Raw genomic sequence first — 15,369 nt, 5'->3', positions numbered from 1 at the left:
AGCATTCCACCCACTGTACCCCGAGTGCCCAAGTCTTGCTGCCTATTTCACACTGTGCCACTGCACGTCCAGGGCTCTCCACTTTCCCTCCACAATATTTTAGGACCTCAGTGCCTCCGAAGCAAGCGTCTTCTATGTACTCACCCAGCTCACACCTTCCCTTTCTCCCCACAAGTCCCCTAGTAGCTCCTGTCATCATGTAGTGCTGATCTCTGAGATCAGACCAACAGAAATGGTCTGTACTCAGAATCTGCTGCATACAATATATCTGCCTGGAGATGTGGAAACAGGGAGAGCTCTTCACCCCACTCCCCACATAGTACCAGGCTATTCCAGCTCTCCAGAGTTAAGCTTCCTATCTTTCTCTATGCAGAAATCACTACAAATGCCCCAAATGAGAGGAAAACACACACTCATGAATGACTTCTATGCCAGCAGAAATGTTCTGCAATGATATTTAAAATTAAAAAAAAAAAAAGAAGATAATAAAAATTCTGCAATAATGTTTTAACAAATCACATTCTTTACGTTCCCACATCATCTGTAATTCTCAAAATACTTCTCTCCACTGAGAAGTAAAGGCTTTGCATGTCTAGAAGCAATGAACAGGAGCGCCAGAAAATTTAATCAAGCCTATTTTACAGAAGAAGTGAGATTCTGGGCACAGCCTTATCCCAACACGTTCAGCTGAACTGCTGAGAAGAAACCTACAAACAGAGGGAGTGGGAAGGCTCCCAGCAACCCCACAAAGGCTGGGGCAGATATGGAAGGAACAAATCACAGAATCTTAAGAATCGGAAGGGGCTCTTAAAGGTCATCTGGGCCAACTCGCCTGCAACAAACAGGGACGACTGCAGCTCCAGCAGGTGCTCAATCTGATCCAGCCTGACCTTGAGCGCATCTAAAGACAGAGAAATTCACAGCCCTTATTGGCTTTAAGGGATAGAATTTGGCAACAAGGGCTACCCACCTCCAAAAGACCACTCAGTTCTTGGTGTTTTCCTGTATTTGTCATAACACTGAAAGTAGCTGCCTCATCAGCTGCTACCTCATTACCAAGAGGGATAGTGCCCTCCATATTCATGCTCACAGCTTCTGCTTTGGCCATGAAGCTCGCAAAGCCAAAAAAACACAGAGCCAGTGCAAGAACTTCAGCTCCTTGTTAAAACCAGAAGAAGGAAGCCCTAACCCTCTAACGATGCAGAGGAAAAGCCTGGAAATACAATCTGACTACACACCAAAAACTTTTTAAGCCACTCTCGCAAGTGACATCGCTGTCTTTCAAGGACTGTGCTCTGGGAAGGCTGGTTTAGCTCTTTAACAAAATCACTACTTCATTACTGGTTGGCTATGACAACAGGCTGTGTACACAGTAAATCCAGTGGATGAAAGCTTTAGCCCCCGCCAAACCAAACTTCTCCAAGTCCCCAACCATGGCCACCAGGCACCTCGTGCACCCAGCAGTTTCACCCATTGACACCAAGCCCCACTGCCAAACATGGCTTTGGTATTCCTGACATCTGTCCAGGAGACCTTGCCCTCTTTGAGCAAGCAAACCATGCTCACCACTCACTCTGCAATCTCCCATGAACACAAGCATTTCCCATTGGAGCTCCCTGGCTGGGGTTATTTTTGCAAAGTAAATGCAACTCCCCACTCCTGCTGCACACAGCCTGGTTTCAGAGGATGCTGAGGATGTCACCAATTCCAGTTGTGCAATTTACCAAAAGCCTGGAGCATTACTCCCAAACACCATGCCCAATAAAGGAACCGCAGCCAGCAGCTTGCAGCAAAAGAGCTTGCAAAAGCGAGAGCTGGGCGATGTCAGATATACACGTGCCTATCTGTAGAATGTCTGCTTCTTGTCTTGGATGTTCACATTAAAAATCAGCTTCTAGTTACACCCTCACTCTCTGTTTTCACCGCCATAAGTTGGATGAGGCCAAAAGGGAGAAGAATTAACAAGCGCGCATGGCAGCAGCCATAAACATTTCCCAACTTTCACTCAGTTTTGCAACACAGGATGGAGACATGCCATCTTTGGAGGGCCAACAGATCAGTGCTCGCAGATGATTTTAACTTGTCAGGCAGCAGAGTGAAGTTGCTGCACTCTCACAGTTCTCCCAGCCTGCTGGAAGCACTCTACCAGCCACAAATAAGCAAGCACCCCTCCAACACTGAGCACCTTTTGGGTCACAGAAACATCTCCAGCAGCAGCCCAGGCCATGAACCAGGCCCCTGGGGCAAGGAGCTGCAGCACCAGCCCTTGGCACTGTAAGGAAACAAAGCTCAGGCTTCCCTGTTTCTCCCTCCTGTCTGCCCCAGAGCTATGAGCACAAATGTACTGATGGGGCCCATGGGGCTACAATTTTATTTAATTTTTTTTTAGGACCTCTCAGTTATTCCTTCAGCTCTAGAATGAGGCAGACCAGCACCATGTCACAAGATATCCATAATAAACTTTTTGGTGACTGTCATCTGTTATTCACTCACTGCAAATCCTTGCTGTCAACAAACTGCAGGAAGGGAATCAGAATTTTCAAAGCCATAAATCTCCTAATAACTATGGCCTCTTTATGCAGGCTTCAGGAACAGCCTTGTCATCTGGTTAGAAATTCAGGGCGGCTCTTCATTAGTGGGTTGAACTTGCCTGAGAACAGCAAAGAGATGGACAAAACCGTCATCGACTTCAGCAATGCAAAAGCATTCATTACCCGACACTCTCCTACCAGATACATCGAGCACAGTGGCATAAATTTACACTGTGCCAGAGACCCAGACACCTCCCTCGAGCGTCACAGTCCTCACAGACAGCACTGGAGTAAGCCTGTCTGCGAGCACGGAGCCTCTATCGCGTTGGCTTCACATTGGCTCCTAGCATGCAAACCAAAGGCAGTGTTACGAGTATCTGCTCTGCAAATTAAGAGTGCCTTTAGTTGCTTTGAAAAATAAGAGCTTATTTAGTCAGTACATCAGCTTCTTCAAAGAGTCTGCAAACTAATTAGCCACACCGAGTTACTATTAAAACACAGAGCTTTCATGCAATACTCTTGATGATAAGAGAGATGGTGCCTTGGTACTAGAGCTATAGAATTAGCACAAACTGTTCGCCAGACGCATTTTCCTATCAGCTCCAAAATATATTTCAGACTGAATACTTTCCTTTCCCAGAGTGGATGTGGGAATTCACTTATCTTATTTGTAAGTTCAAAGCAATAATAATTTTTGTCTATGCACAGATTGAGAGTTTGAATATTCAACAGAGTGAGAGCGAGCAGGAGAGGATGGAAGATGCTGAAAACAAAAACAGAAGCTGAAGTTAAGAAAACGAAGGTAGAAAATAGCTGTGATACAAAAGATCCATGCAGCTGTTCCATATCAACTTTTACAGGACAAGGGGATTGTTTAAATGAATGCAAAGGGCACACTATCCAGAGGCATACTCTCCCTTCTAGATGCAGATAAGTCCTCCAGCAAATCGAAGTTTACCAACTCCAAAAATATGCAAAGCCCAGACACTGAGACCTGAAGACTCACAGATTTTAACTCCAAGAGTTTCTGCTCACCCCTGCTTCTTACAGCGCAGGTTTATTTGGCAGATAAGCATTTGCTACTTAAAAAAAAAATCAAAGGAAACACCATCACAGGAAAAGAAATTTCCGTTCCCCTTTCAAGTTGCATTCATCTGGTCCCATTGTAGCTTTACAGGTTTACTTACAGCAAAGAGCAGGTCTGCATCCGAGAGCTCCGTGCTGTGCTTGCACCCTCCAGCCCGGATTCCTCTCCTCTGCAGCTCCCACGGAGCCAGCCCCACCCCAGGAGCTCCTTCCTGCAGAGAATCACCACATCCTGCTCCAAAGGTGTTGCAAACCACGGTTCTGAATCTCAGGACAGGATCTGACAGCAGCCACAGGGAAAACAGCACACATGTCCCAGCAAAGGAGGAGTGGGGGGAAACTAAAAACTCCCACTACGCATCATCATGACTAGTCCATTACCAGCTTATAACATGCCATATACCTAATTTCCTTTCTCTCCCCTTGCTAAACTTTCACTGAAGGCACTGATTGGACTTGTCAGCATGTTCTCACACAAGGCGGAATTCAATTAAACCAACAAGATAGCAGGTATTGGGTGTCTGCTTAAAAATAACAAGTAGCAACATGCACATGCTGTCAGTGTAATCAGAAACAAGGATGCTGTGCAACTTATTTTCTAACTACTATACGCACAAAAAAAGCCAGAAGCAGACTTCAACCAACTGCCTGCAAGTAGCAGGACAGAAGCAGAGCACAGCAACCACTGCATCTTATTTCATGCGCTGGATCAGAGTTAATCTGAGAAGCAGCCACATAAATCCAGAGGGGATCTATTAAAAACCAGTGCAGTGATTCAATCCACGTAGAGAAGCATAAATTCAGAGAAAACTCAAATTCTGAGCATCCATATATTCCGTAAGAGAGCCCTTTGTTTAGTGACAAAAATTTCTTTGTTGGACAAGCTGGACGACTTATCCAGCTCTAAATGTTGCAGGACATTTCTGCTCCTCAAGTAATGCAGACAGGCGTTAGCACACTTGCAATGCCAAGGAACTATCAGCTGTAAATGTGTGTGCCAAGCAACTCTGCCACAGGCACTTTAACACGGTACAATTTTAAATCTTTCGAAAACTATTTTTTATCTTTCCAAATCAGACTCTTCCACCCACCACATCGTAAGGTAGCCCTAAGGATGTCCCAGTCCACTGAAACCCAAAAATTCCAGCAGCGGGATCCCAACACTCCTCTCTCTCCTTGCAGAAGCAAGGGCCACTTTGCCACCTGCCCAAGAAGCCCAGGGTTTTCCTTCTGGAAGGCAGTGATGAATCCGTGCCACAGAGACTCCTTCACAGTCCCTTGGGAAGCTCTACAGGAAGAGAGCTTGGCCTTTTTCAGACACATGGCTACAATCCACTGGAGACAGAAGTCTGTTCAGGGTGGGGTCCCTTGACCATGCACCCAGTGACAAGTGAATCACAGAATGGTTTGGGGTTGGAAAGAGCTGTAAAGCCCATCCAATTCTAGCCCCCTGCTGTGGGCTGGATGCCCTCCACCAGATCAGGTGCCGAGGACCCCATCCAACCCGGCCTTGAGCATCTCCAGGGATGAGCACCGCAGCTGCTCTGGAAAGTCTGTGTCAGCACCTCACCACCCTCTGAGTAAAGAATTTCCTTCTAACATCTAACTTAAGTCTCCACAGGGACATCCAGTTTTCAATTTCCAATGCCTCCTCACCGGCTTTCTGCAGCAAAGACTTTTTTTTTTTTTTTTTTTTAAATCCAAAATTAAAGTTACTGACCACAGTGGTAACGCTACTGCAGACAGAAATATTTCCCTCTCCTCAAAAAATCCTAGCTAGATGCCTTTGTGTTCTAGAACAGAGTCAACTTATGGATCCTACTGTCTGGCACTTTGTCCAGCGAGAATCACAAAATGGTTTGGGTTGGCAGGGATCTTTAAGATCACCTAGTTCCAGCCCCATGCCATAGGCAAGGACACCTCCCATGAGACCAGATTGCCCACAGCACCATCCAGCTTGGCCCTGAATGCCTCCAGGGAGGGAGCATCCACAACCTCACTGGGCAACCTGTTGCAGTGTCTCACCACCCTCACCATAAAGAGTATCTTCCTAATATCTAGTCTAAATCCAGTTTGAAGCCATTTCCCCTTGTCCTGTCACTACATGTTCTTATAAAAAGTCCTTCCCCAACCTTCCTGCAGGCCCCTTCAGGTTCTGGAAGGCCTCTACAAGGTGCCCCTGGAGCCTTCTCTTCTCCAAGCCCCAGCACTCCCAGCCTCTCCTTGTAGCAGAGGTTCTCCAGGCCTCTCATCATCTTCATGGCCCTCCTCTAGACATGCTCCAGCAGCTCCATGTCCTTCTTGTGTTGCAGGCTCCAGAACTGGACACAATGCTCCAAGTGGAACCTCACAGGAGCAGATTAGAGGAGCAAAACCACCTCCCTCAATCTGCTGGTCATGATTCTCTTGATGCAACCAGAAGCACTGCAACACATTGTCTCCATTTTCTGAACTTGTGCAGGTAATCTGAACAAACTGTCACTGAGCACAGCAATAACAAACACTCCAGCAACCACATACACCCAGGGAACAAAAGACCCACAACCATCTTAATCACCATCCTCTCCTGTTTCCATGATGATGACCTCCTTCCCCATTATGCAAAGTATAAAAAGGAAAATCAGAAATCATCATAACCACATATCATGCACCTATTCATCCTCTTATTTTATTTGGTACTTCCTCAATGCCAAGGTGCTACTAACAGTTTCATACGTGTCATGCAGAACTTTATAATCAGTATGGTATAGTCCTTACTCTGAGATGTGGTAGCATTTACTCTCCTGTGAATTTTTAATTTTTTATTTTTAAGCTGGGATATTTGCTCTCACATGGATCAAATATAGAAACACATACAGATACATATGCATAAATACTACTCATATGGATGCCATACAAGTACCATATGTTTTACGCATTAGACAAGATGAGGTCATAAACACGACTGAGATGCTACAGCGCCCACACAAATTTAATATATGTTAGAAGCAAAGGGTAGATAACATCAATGGAACCAATTCTGAGAAGCACTGGGGGCCTGGTTTTGGTTACTATCACTACAGGCTCAAAGCTGAAGGCTCAGGGATGTTTAACAGAGTAGACATTAAATTTAAGATACTAGAGAATGTGATGGTGTTTAATATAGGCCTGTGATATCAATAAAAGTTAAAGGATCATCAAAAATCCTACAGAACAGTTACCAACTTGCAAATGGTTTATCAAGCTTAAACCTGTTGCATTCTACTTGATTTTGCACCTATATACATAGCCATCTATACAACACACAGTAAAACACAAAGTATCTTATCACCTCAGTTGGACTGAATCCGTAACAGGTTTGCTGTTACTCATATTGTTCATCACGTTGTTCATAACCTCATGTTTCATTTGGTCAAGCAGAACTGCCCTGTTATTGTCGTTTTGACATTTTCCCTGAAGACACTGTATGTTCCCAAAAACAGAGCCGGCCTAAGCTGCCTGTGCCACCAGAAAGAAGAAGGCAGCACTGTTGTCACAAAGACTTCTTTGTAGTTACTCTGACCAAAGCCCCTAACTTAGGGGAAGTTTTTGGCAGGGGCCCTATAGAAATGTGTTGGCAAATAGCAGAGAAAGATGTTCCTCCCCCTTGAAAATCCTGACATATCTTCCCACGTTAGAGGTTACCCTTCCTCTCCAATCTTCCCTACACGGCCCCAGTTCTCACCAACATTTTTTCATTATTTTCAAGGGAAGAGAGGCAGAAGTCCTTCTTTCCTCCACTCCTTCTCCTAAATACATACACAGACAGCAGGGAAAAAACAGTGAGGAGAACACAAAACCAAAGCAGGAAGCCAACTATTTGATCAATATGCTTTGATTTAATTAGGTCTGGACAATGCTCAGAGTCAATGCCATAGAAGAGTCGCCACAGGCAAGTTTCAGTTTGCAAGAGAGATTACTTTCACAATCTGAAAAATAAAAAATAGAAATAAATATAAATATAAACAAGACTTGAACCCTGAAGGGATTCAGGATGAAATGTACCACCTAGAGAAACTTGCCTTCAGCAAAGTGAGTTGGCTGACTTACCTAATAGTCAAACTCCTATAAAGGAAACAGCTATTACACCAAATTTATTCATCTATTTTGTGTCATTGCAGTTTCACAAGTAAACTTTGTTAATATATTCTTCTTATTCTCCTTCTTTACCCTTTTGACTAAAACCAGTTCTTTGGACAGGAAAGCAGCACTGGGGCCTGCAGCACTGCTCAGCAGCCCCCAGCGTAAACTTTCAGCTCTGTCTGAAAATAGGTCACAAAAGCCATTTGCTGCACATAAAAGCTTGTTATGTCCTCCAGTTTATTAAATTTTATCTCAAAACAGAGATCTCTAGAAATATATATGAAACAGAGCTGTTAACAGAACACACCAATATCTCACTAATATCTATCATATTTTAAGGTCTATTTAGCTTCGCCAATATACATACATTAATTCTAATGTATTGGATCTGGACCAGAAGCTAAAAGCCAGGACAGCAGGCCTGGAGCAGCAGTCTGGATACAAGTCCTAACTTGGCAGTTTGAACACATACATAATCATCATTACTTAAACTCAGTGAAATGAGGGCAGACCCTGAATCCCTATTAGATTTACTGACTTAATAATTTACTCAATTTACTAATTTCCTTAATACATTTACTGACCCAGCCAGAAAGGATTCAAGAAGAAGGTCCTTAACCTACAGCACCAATGACTACAACTGAACACTTGCTCTCCATCACTAGGGATACCTCCAAGATGGGCCATCCACCCAAGGACTCACGTATCAGATCTCACATTTCATCTCCAGGCAAGCAGTGAGGCCTGTGGCGGGAACTCTGTGGAAACTGGGAGCTGGCAAGGACCTCCCTACTCCTCCAATCATCCCTTGTTAAGCACTGCTTGAGATCTGCAAACTCGTCCTTGGCACTCACATCACAGAGGTGTCTCCTTTCTGGTCAACGATATTCATGAGAGAGCTCTTAATGAGTTCAAAGTGAAATACCCTGAAGTAAATTAAACCAAATCATGACTTCACAACATCAAAAGGGAATTAATATCTCACATCACAGCAATGCAAGGAGGATACAGACAAGACCAGAGCCACAGCTGCAGTTATGCAGGCCAAGCCCAGCTTTTGAACGTGCTCCTTCCCACACTGCAACATGTACCCCCAAAATTCAGCTCCAAAGCCCAGCTTTCATGCCATCTGAGGAGCACCTGGAGAGGAACCAAAGCTCCTAGCACCTGGGGCTGCCTTCAATTTTAGCACAAGAGGCGCACACAAAGCACCAGGAAAAGCTTTGGTCTCAAAAGCCAGAGATATGACACAGAAACCATAGGGAAACAAACATACAGCTCCTCTGGTCCCAGCTGCCATCTGCAATGGGAAAAGCTCTGGCTGCATGATGTGTTAATGGAAAAAATATCTGCCTGCTCTGCTCAGACTTCTCAAGCATCTGGAAAACAAGAAGCTCTTCAGCAACTACAAGACATGGCCAATTCCAGATGATCTGACCAAGACAGTCTGACCATGTTCTGCCCACGAAACCCAGCACCAGTTGCAGGAGAGCTCTGTAAAGAAACCAGCACCAAGCACTGCTGGCAGGAACCCAGCATGCACACCACTGCCCTAAGCACCGTTTGCAATGGAGAAGGCACAAAAATACAAACCATTCTCTTACTGCTTGAGCTGCACATGTACTGACAATCCAACTTTAAGTTTCATCCAAACCAGCTCCTCATTACTCCCACTAATTGAGATTTAGCCTTGTATGAAAGACAGTGAGCATGCACTAGGCATGGCACATTTCCTTGAATTCTGTTCAGTAAATTAAAAACTGCAGTTACATCATCGCTACTGGAATACAAATAATATAGCCAAGGCAGTGACACCAGCCTAGCTGGTTAAAGCTGCTGGACAGACAGATTAGGGGTTTTTGAGTTGAAGGACAGAGGGAAGAGAGCAGATCTGAGTTTTTCCTTGCTTACTGCAATGTTCTGAGCCAAGAAGGATCTAAGAAGGAATCAATCACCGTTTATTTTCAGGTGTACACACATCATCTTTACTTCAAGCAGCTGCTAAGGTCAAATTAGAACTGAGCAAAAGACAGCTAAAGGGGGGAAACAGGAAAAAGGAGAGAGAGAGACCCACTTCAGTAACCCAATGAAGATATTAAAATGGTACCTGATTCACAAAGGGAGAAACACGGCCATCTGCATGAGGGGAAATCGCAGCCAACCTCGCAAGTCCAGAAGACGTGGGAAAAAAAGTATTTCAAACATGCCTAACAAACAGGAATTGCTTTTGTCTGCTCTAAAAGCAGCACTGCTTTGGCCACCAACGTGACCAGCAATTACAAAAAAGAAATCTCAAAAACAAAGCACTGAACTATGCCATGTCAAAAGGCTGCTGTCCTACGCCAGCAATATTCAGAGCTGGGCTGTGCTGCGAGTTTCCATTCAGAGTCACTGCTCACAGTACAAAACAAAAGCTATTGCCTGACCAGTATACAGAAAGAGAGACAATAGCACTCATAAAACCCCATGTAAAGCTTTTCAGAGATTTCGAGTTTGGTATCCAATCTGATCAGCCTCTTCAAGTCAGACTCTAAAAAGCCATGCAGTTTGCTGGCACACATCTGCTTTAGTACTAGCCTCCTCAGTTAACCATCCCTGTGTGTTTGATACATGCCACTCCCACCATCTTCATCCTCTGTGTGTACATGATACAAAAGTTTTGGTATGAGGTGTCATGCGTGTATGGGAACCAGCAGAAATCACCCTCACCTTATCTTGAATGCTGGGGCTTTTCACGGGTCTGTTTTTGCTTGGCCTTTTCACAGCGTGGCTAGTGGCCAAGAAAACTGCCTGATCATAGCAGCTGGGCACCATGACTCAGGGCACATGAATGCCATCTAACTAATCCCCTTCCACCTGTGTGCAAGGAGTGTTGGCCGCTCAGCTGAACATGATGAGGACCAGCACTGCCCTGCAGAGCAGAACTCAGGCATCAAGGTCAGACCTGCCCACTTCCCAGCAACCTTCCCAGCAACCCAGCAAGGGGAAAAAGAAGAAAAAATAATAATTATTTAAAAAAAACCTCAATCCCCAAGCAAAAAGCTGACTTTTCAAGAGGCACATGAAGAAGTGCAGCCATCAGAGCACAAAGCGAGTTGTGACAGTGTGGCATATAATGCGATATAGATTGAGCATGCACAAGAGCCTCAGCAGGATTTACTCTTCGCAGAGCCCACAACTTTTGAATTTGCTAAAATAATAAGCACCCTGACATTAATGCAGTCACTGATGCTAAATAAAGCCAAGCAAAGTTGTGTAGCTTTGATCAGTCTTTTCATAAACGCAGTATAAATAATATTGCTGCTTTTCCGTATCTTAAGAGGCTTTTACATTTGGAAAGTGTTATGGGGGCTCACTGGAGATGTAAGTAGTGTTTTGTTTCTTTTTGCCTCTCATGCTTTTTTTTCTTGATGTTTTTCAAACTGTAGACAGAAAAGTTAAACAACCCACTCCCATTGATCCAAACAATGTGTTTACATAAGGGTTTCTAAAATGAAAAATCAAGTTACCACACATTGAAATATTCTGCACTCTGGCCAAGTGTCTCAGCAGCGTAATGTCCGCAGAGAAACAGACTCGAGGTATAACGTTTCTGTCCAAAGTTTTGGATTTTTAAAGCAGAACACAAAGAAAAAAATGTACACCCAGTTTAATAGCAGAAGTCCCTGGCTGGAGGAACCTTGCTGGCCTTCTCTGGAGATCTGTGGCTGTTTGAAGCAAACCAGGGTTTGCGTTTGCTCACGTCAGCGCTGCCACTTCCCCATGGAAGAAGCATGGTAGAAGTGGGACTGCTCCTGCAGCCTTCAGGTTCTTTCTACATGCTCCCCTATCCTTTGCACATGAGGATGCAGAAGAAGTTCACTAAGCACAATTCACACAGACTTAGAGGTTGACAGAGCTGTAGGTAGGCAGGACCACCACGCACATCTGCTCCCAGCAACTTGGCTTCTTTCAAAATGCCAATCCCTGGAGATGCCATCTCAGGTCCTCCAGCCATGCCCCTTCCATTGCTCCTTCACAGCCTTTAAACAGCTGCTCACAAACCCCCAGACACTCAATTAGCATTGAAAAACCTGAGCAAAGCATCAACTTCCAGTTTGGCATCTCAGAGGCTGATGAGGAGGTGCATGGTTTGTGCCGAGGGGGGTTATCACTGTGTAGCCCAATTCTGATTCATCTTGTTAAAGCCATTTCTGCCAATTAGCGCAAAACCATTTCCTTCTGTGACAATTAATACTTACAGCAGTTATCCATTCAGCTCACAATGCTGTACAGGCATCCTTAAATCCTTATCTCCCAAGGCACAGGAAGAAGCTGCTTTCATGAAGGTGGTATTTTAAAATCCTAACACACACAGAAAGTAAGCTTAATCACATGAAGAAGCTTTAGGGTTACCATGACTAAATGCACCAGCCTCTACCAGGGAGTGCTGGAGCTTCTTCTTGCTTCGATTCCCCCATCATCCCTTCATCAAACACAGGCTACTTGTCCAAAGGGAACCAATAGTCAGAATCAGACATTTTGTCATCACTGATGTCATCATTGCTCCAAAAGGACAAGTAAATGAAGGAGATCCCCCATATCTCCGAGTGGTATTTGGCTAATGCTTTAGAATACACAAATTTATATGCAGAAAGAAAGGATCTGAAAGAAACTCACAAAGCACACAAAGTCAATGCATCCAGACTGGATCCAGGGCAAGTGATAGCCCTGCTGGGCTCCCTGCAGCTCCACCACCCATTCTGCTAAAGAAAACTCTCACAGGAGCAAAACACTGGAAGTCTACAACCCTGATAGCTGCCTGAAATGCCTTCTGAGATCTCGCTTCACCCCATACTTGTAGGGAACAATCCTTTCTTAATGCAGTCTCGAGAGAGTTTCTCCTGGAGAATGATTTTCTGTTGTCAGGCCTCTAACAATGTTAGTTTTATTATTTTATTTCTTTCCCTGACAAAAGCCTTATAATCCTCTGCTTTTTCATGAGACTAGAAACCACTATATGACAGCTTTAAACTTTTCTTCCTTTAAACCCAGCTCTCTGGCCTCAGCTATAATCCTCCTATTGGAAAGATCTGTTTGCAAGTCCCTGCCTCCAGGCAGCAACATCACAGCAGCGATTAGGACCCACAAAATCCAATCAAACAGCCTCATCTTTCAGCTCAACTGGCACGAGTTTTAATTTGATGGGAGGAACACCAAGGAAGCTAAGTGACAATCTGCAGTTACAAACTGCTCCCAAGCCACGCCATTCCCAGGTTCTTCCTCTGCAGCTCCGGAGTCCTTTGAACTGCAGGGATGGCACACTTGACAGCACCAGAGCCACTTTGACATCTGTGTCCTATTTTTAACCCCTTCCCCCGGGGCACTGGGGCTTCTGAGACCTTCTGGACTTTTGATCATCCTCTGGCTCTGTCTGGCTTTTCCTCCTCCTTCCAGTTTTATCCACTGTAAATGTTCAGTAACAGTAACACGGACTGGCTCAAATTCTTACAACTTTGACATAGTATGAAGAGCACCTGTATAGTTAAAATGGTGGAATTCTGTCTGTTGCAACAGTTGAAATTTAGCTCTAATTCTGTAAAATCAGAACATGAATTAAAGATGGATTAGCTTTCTGCTTCAGAAAAAAAAAAAAAAAAAAAGGAAAAGAATATTCAGTGATGAAGCAGTCAACACATTTTGTAACAATGAAATCACAACCCTCCCCTTTTCTGAAAACTGTAGTGAAGTCAGAGAAACTGCCCCTGTCCAGAACAAATCAATGACACACCCTGCAATCAGGCATAACCATGAAGAGCAGAGCTTCGGTCAGCTGTGCAGTGCAAAGCTGCACAGTTCAGCTCAGGATCCCATTAGTCCCAGCTATGCTTCAGGTCTGCCTTTTTCCCCAGAATGGAGCAGCTATGGAGAAGCAGAGAGATGTGCCAAAGACCCCTGCCATTTTCAGTACATGCAGACATGGCTTTCCAGGCGTTTTCCATCCTATATCCTTGAATAACCATGCATCAGGGATTCTCTGTGTTGGAGGACCATGATATTACCAAGCTGTACCTTTAGCTTGCAAAAGCCCTAAAATCATCACATGTGGGAAGCAAAAAAATAATCCCCTGCATCCAACCACTTAAAACTATGGTCTGGCAGTACTACTGGCTTTTTTTTTTTTTTTTTTTCCTGAGCTACTGATTTGCACTGAGCTTCTTCCTCTCAGGAAACAGTTAATAAATGGAGAGGGGGAAGACAGCATTCCTTAAGAAAAACAAAACAAAACAAAAACCTGGAGAGAAACAGCATGAGATACCAAGGCAGTTGTTTGAAAGCTCTCTCCCAGTACACATAACGTGGGAGCCAGCATCACTTTAACAGTACTGCCCATTTGGGATCACGTTCTAAAAATGGGGGATGTTTTCGCGTTTTCGTTTGCACTTCTGTCCTTGCTCTAAACTCTCTTTTTTTTTTTTTTCCTTTACAAGGCAGGAAGGCTAACTCTGTATCGCTGACCCTACCTCATTCTTAACTACATGGCTGACAGCTGCATCCCTCATTGAATCTCTTCCAGATGTGGGAGCAGGCCATGCTAGCATCACACAGGACACACTCCCCCAGTCTAGCAATCCATTGTGCTAATTAATAATCTGTCTTCAGAACAGACAGTAATCAATGAGAGCTAATAAACATACAGAAGCCTCATATATCACATAAATTGTCATATTGATGTGGTGAAAGGGCTCCTGATGACGCAAATGGGAGCAGAAAACAATGCGATACAGCCATCGCAGACGCACCTATTTCGCAGGCTGAAATGTCCAAGCTGACTTCTTATGTTTCAAAAGCAATTATACAGACTTGCTCCCAGTGTAATTAACCCAGCTCTTCCAGCCACTGTTTAGCAAGAAAGCAAACTCAGTGTTAGATCACATAAATGGGATTTGCACTGCGCTGACTGCAAAGGACCATGCCACTAAGCCCCTGCCAGGTCAAAATGAAAGAGTAGCGTGGGTATCTATGTGCTGCTCTTTTGTGCATGGTATAAATCCAGCATGAATGTGTGTGCCATCTAACAAAAGTCCATTTCTGCATCATGTTGGCAAGGGGGATGATCCCGGCATGAACAGATCTAGTGTTGGTTGTCAGGTGCCCCTGCACTCAGATGGGTTTACCATGGGCTTCACATGAGGATTCCTATATCTATCACATCATTTTGGCAGCACAAAAACCAGCAACATCAGATGGGGGGCTCTAGATGCTACAGAAAGGACAGAAACACGAGTGGTTACGATCAACAACCCAAGGCAAGATTAAGAACCACCGCTGCTCAAAAAAATGCTCTGCTGACAGTGCTGTTTATTTCGTACAGACATGGAAAAATCCAGCCAACATACTTTATTCATGGCCTCTGCTTGACCAGACCAAAGATCTCAGCTAAGAACTAAGGAATCTGCTCCATTTTCAAGTGTCAGAAAGCAACCCAAGCATTGTATGGGGTTTTTTTTCCATATATCTTTGTTTAACTGGTCTCTTGTGCAAGCCTCACCCATGTCATACAATAAATTCAGCTGAAAATGAAGATAGCAAGACCTAGTTAAACCCATTCCCAAAGGCAGTGTCTGTTACGAAGTGTTTCAGGTATGGAAAAGGAAAAAGTAAAGACGTC

General features: G+C 44.3%; 1 protein-coding gene across 5 annotated transcripts in view; it reads right to left on the bottom strand.

Annotated features, from left to right (window-relative positions):
* Window positions 1-15,369, bottom strand: part of PDZD2 (PDZ domain containing 2) — a 196,910-nt gene that overhangs the window by 76,072 nt on the left and 105,469 nt on the right. Inside the window, exon 1 of one of the 5 annotated variants that reach the window (XM_052670573.1) lies at window positions 9,826-10,484. The exons of the other annotated variants lie outside the window; for them this stretch is intronic. The gene's annotated coding sequence lies outside the window, so the exon portion shown is untranslated. Of the gene's footprint in view, window positions 1-9,825; window positions 10,485-15,369 lie in introns of those variants that run through there. 5 annotated transcript variants of the gene reach the window in all.

Source organism: Tympanuchus pallidicinctus, unplaced genomic scaffold, assembly GCF_026119805.1.
Source record: "Tympanuchus pallidicinctus isolate F22 unplaced genomic scaffold, pur_lepc_1.0 scaffold9, whole genome shotgun sequence".
Lineage (NCBI taxonomy): Eukaryota > Metazoa > Chordata > Aves > Galliformes > Phasianidae > Tympanuchus > Tympanuchus pallidicinctus.
The sequence above is the reverse complement of the archived record's forward strand: the minus strand, read 5'-3'. Positions and strand labels throughout refer to the sequence as shown.